The sequence below is a fragment of the Nicotiana attenuata genome, chromosome 7 (assembly GCF_001879085.1).
Source record: "Nicotiana attenuata strain UT chromosome 7, NIATTr2, whole genome shotgun sequence".
In the NCBI taxonomy this organism is placed as follows: domain Eukaryota; kingdom Viridiplantae; phylum Streptophyta; class Magnoliopsida; order Solanales; family Solanaceae; genus Nicotiana; species Nicotiana attenuata.
The window spans coordinates 81,435,103-81,439,521 of NC_031995.1; positions in this window are offsets into that span (position 1 = coordinate 81,435,103).

Consider the following 4,419-nt stretch of genomic DNA (forward strand, 5'->3'; position numbering starts at 1 on the left):
TTCCAAGTCATATAGATACCTCTCTCAGTGCTAACGTACTCATCACATAGCTACCCAACTGTCATTCCCGCTAATGGGGACAATACCGAACGTATAAGTTCAAAAACACAGCTCACATAATCAGCATCTTGGTGCTCAAGCCATAAGCAAAATCCGGCCTCAAGTCCACCCAACCGGCCCGACATCAACTCACAAAGATCACGTCTCACCCCTCGATCAGGGAATCACAAGCTATTTAGGCACATCTGATATTGAGCGCTCACGCAAGCGTACGAACACGTGGAGTGAATTTCAAGAGTTTCTTTTCAAACTGAATCAAGAACGCACGATAAGAGTTCAAGAACGTGAAGTTTTCCTAAAGGTTCTGCAGCCTCTCGAGGATAAGTACAGACGTCTCCGTACCGATCCGCGAGACTCTACTAAACCGGCTCATGATTCGCGAGACCAAGTAAACTAGGCTCTGATACCACCTTGTCACGACCCCAACCCCGATCGTGATGGCGCCCAACACACTGCTAGGCAAGCCCGACCATTTACACAACCTTAACCAAATAACCTAGATGGATAAATGAATATTCACAAGTAAAAACAGCAATTTAAATGCGAAATCTCTGAAATAATTTCTAACATTCGAAAACCCCAATATAAAATACTAAATAGCCCACAGATCTGGTGTCACGAACATGAGCCTCTAAAACGGAATATTCACCTATCACAAGTCTTTCTAGGAAAAATACGAATAAAAGGATAAAATGGATGGGAGAGATCAAGGCTGCGAACGCCATGCAGCTACCTCGATACTCCCGGATAAATGCTGCTCCGCTAAACAAGTCCTCACTCACCCTGTGGTGTACCTGAATCTGCACACAAGGTGCAGGGAGTATTGTGAGTACTTCCAACCCAGAAAGCAATAAACATAAATAAGGATTGAGAGTAAGAAATCCTGGACCGGCATAGAGTAAGCTATAATTACAGCAGCTCAATCTAAATAATATCCACTCAATAAAACAATGAAAACAATTATAGAAATATCACAACAGATAAATAAGTAAATGACAATCAAGTATGCAATGCAACACATAAACCGGTACCTCCAGTACCCCGCTGCGGCTGTGCAGCCCGCTCCATTTATTTAGCGTCGACGTCGCTCACAGGGGGTGTGCAGACTCCGGGAGGGGCCCCTTACAGCCCAAGCGCAATAATAAGCCATCTCGTGGCATCAGACAGGCCCTTGGCCTCATATCAAGATCATTATTATGCCACTGCGGCGTGCAGTCCGATCCCATACTCAGTCCAAAATCACATAAGCCTTTCGGCACAATAATATAAAAATATTCAGCCCAAGCTTCATTTAAAAATATTACTTTAGTTTCTACTTTTAGAAAAATGGCTGAGTTTACAAAAAAAAACAGTGTTAAATACCGGGACTGAGTTCAATATCTATAAATATGGTAAGAAACCAGTAAAATAATCCCTGAAGGATTCAAGTAGTTGGCACGAAGCCCAATTATGACAATTAATCCATTTTTATAAGGATATTACAAATCTACAATCAAATAGGTATCAATTTTACTAAGCGGGACGGACCAAGTCACAATCCCTGACGGTGCTCTACCCCACGCCCGTTATCCGGCGTGCAAGTCACCTCACATAGCACTACGTTGTGCAAATTCGGGGTTTCAAACCCTCAACGCAGCATTTACATTTATTACTAACCTCAAGCTGGCCAAAGTCCTAGCTTGCGCCCTTGCCTTTCGAATTAACTTCCTCGTGCGTCGAATCTGGCCAAAACCACAACGAATACGTCACAATATGCCAAGGGAATATAACCCAATTGAAAAGACTCGAAAAACATCAAAAATCACGAAGTTGGCAAAACCCGAGCCCCGGGCTCACTTCTCGAAAAATTATAAAATTTACATCACCGGATTCCTTATCTCGCCACGAGTCCATGCATATAAAGAACACCAAAATCGGAGTCCAAATGGCCCCTCAAATTCCCATTTTTGTTCTCTTAGGTTTCAAGCCCTAAATCACCATTTTTTACCTTAATTCCTTGAGTTTTCAGTGTAATTTCATGTATTTGCATGATAAAATTGTGTTCTAAGTCCAAGAATGCTTACCTGATCGAAGTCCTTGAATTTCCTCTTCAAAATCGCTCAAGAACACCCAAAGTCCGAAGTTAAAAATATGATTCTGTAAAATTTCGCGAAGGGATTAAAACCCACTTCTGACCAGTTATTTCCGCTTCTGCGGAATCTCACTTATTGTCTTGGACCGCTTTTGCGGTCGCTAACCGCTTCTGCGGAAGCCGCTTATGCGGGAAATAGTCCGCTCCTGCGGAAATCTCCAAAATGCCCAACCTCGCTTCTGCGACTCCTCATACGCTTCTGCGGATCCGCTTCTGCGGTCCATTTCCGCAGAAGCGAAAATACCAGATACCAGACCACTCAGCAGTCCTTAAACTCCAAATTTTCTCCCGTTAGCCATCCGAAATCACCCCGAGGCCCTCGGGACCTCAACCAAAAATACAAACATGATCCAATACCTTATTCAAACTTTCTCCAATCATCAAAACACCTCAAACAACACTAAAACCATCGTTTCTCATCGAATTCAAGCCTAAGTTCTTCCAAAACTTCCGAAACACGCATTCAATCAAAAACCCAACCAAAACACCTCCGAATGACTTGAGATTTTGCACACACATCCCAAATCATCCAACGAAGCTACTGCAACTCTCGGAATTCCATTCCGACCCTCGGATCAAAATCTCACCTATCAACCGGAATTCGCCAAAATACTAACTTCGCCAATTCAAGCCTAATTCTACATCGGACCTCCAAAATCACTTTTGATCACACTCCTAAGTCACAAATCATCCCCCGAGGCTAACCGAATCGTCGGAATCCACATCCGATCCCTCTAACTCATAGGTCAACATCCGGTTGACTTTTCCAAAACAAGCCTTCCTTAAAGAGGCTAAGTGTCTCATTTCCTTCCAAAAATCAATCCAATTCAACTCGTTCACACAAGACACTGAGAATGAAGCATAACGAAGCAGGAAATGGGGGAAACGGAGCGGTTCTTATGAGACGACGGGTCGGGTCGTCACATCCTCCCCAACTTAAACAAACGCTCGTCCTCGAGCGTACCCAGAGTCGTCCTAGAAGCCAACCAATAGCTGAATGACCTTACCAAGCATATACCCGGGGTGATCCCACGTCACCCTATCTCGCATAGGTCCGATAACACAACATAGCTGAAATTTCACAGTCCTTCTAGTCCATATACTATTGAACCACGTTACACTTTCCAAAATCATACACAAGATCAGAACCTCACATCTATACTCAGAATAAGCCCGAACCAGCTGTAACAACCCATACCTGCAACCTCAGGTGCAATCATATGATATACTACATAACCCGAACACTCGAAACGATAACTTCCATTCACAGCGGTTGCCCACAACACCCGAATACCGGTAGAAAACCTCTTATCAACTAAGGTCTTATTCCAACACTTTCATATACTGCCAACGATAAATGAAACACGCAATAAACCATAACCATTTCTCAGATCAACCATTCATGAAACCACTTCTCCTTTGGCAAATACTACATCAAATTTCTGAATTGAAGCTCGATATTATCCTTCCAACATACTGAAATCGAATTTGCTCGTACTCATTGAAGATCCCAACAATNTTAAAGGATATTTTTGCCAACCAATATTATATTCATATTTTTATAATAATATAGCTGTAAAATTCGATTTTCAACATTTTAGTTTTTTTTCCCGTAATTAGCCAAATACCCAAACTAAAAATAGATTTTTTTATAACACTTATATATAGGCCAGATTGTGGACATCTCAATTGTTTCAGTAAATATACACTACCTCCTATCGATACGTTTGAATAAGTGATAAATGGTCCAACTTGTACGGAAATTTATAATTTTACCAACCTGCTACCTTCCGCTAGCAAAAATATCAAGAAACTTTATCCATTAAATTCTAGGCAAGTGAAAAGAAATCACTTAGAGTTTTTTAATGGTGATCACAATTGATTTTCATCTATTGCATTAACCGCTGACTACACTTTTGAGTGCAAAAATAATATTTTTTTAATTATAAGGTGTTATACTTCTTTTCGCTTTTGAAGCTGAAAAGTATTATTTTTAAATTATTTATTGAATGAAGCGGAAGATTAAAGAGTTAAGTTTTTGCTTTCTTTTTCTCTTATTAATTTGATAGGAAAATGTGAAATGAAAACGAGTTGTAGGAGTAATTGCCTCTGATATGCTACTGAAAGGGTAAGAAAAAGGTCAAATTGGACCCCACAGAATGGCCGGTTTAAGTTGGACTATTCATAACTATCTGAAAAAGAGAAATTCCTTGCCCAATTCCAACCCC